We start from the raw sequence: 329 nt of genomic DNA on the forward strand, positions 1-329 counted from the left end.
GGCATGTATATATACTCTCCCATTCACTGGGTCATACGGGCGACCTGGGGAGTCGCACTCATTACGTAATGTGACGGAAACGTCACACCTAATAATATGGAGATAAAATACCCCGCTTAACTGGTCTATGATTGTTAATATATACATATATATTTGGAAGACATGACAAGTGGACATATAAGTGACCCGAGGTGTTGGCTGGACCAGAGACGTATAATACTGGCTGGACGTGCTGTAGCCAGATTGCAGTCAACCGGATTTCAAATTGACAATTATCTGATTGTATCAATTTTTCGCTTGCATCTTGACATTTTTAATCACATTGTAAC

The sequence above is a fragment of the Mizuhopecten yessoensis genome, unplaced genomic scaffold, assembly GCF_002113885.1.
Source record: "Mizuhopecten yessoensis strain PY_sf001 unplaced genomic scaffold, ASM211388v2 scaffold10917, whole genome shotgun sequence".
Taxonomy (NCBI): Eukaryota; Metazoa; Mollusca; class Bivalvia; order Pectinida; family Pectinidae; genus Mizuhopecten; species Mizuhopecten yessoensis.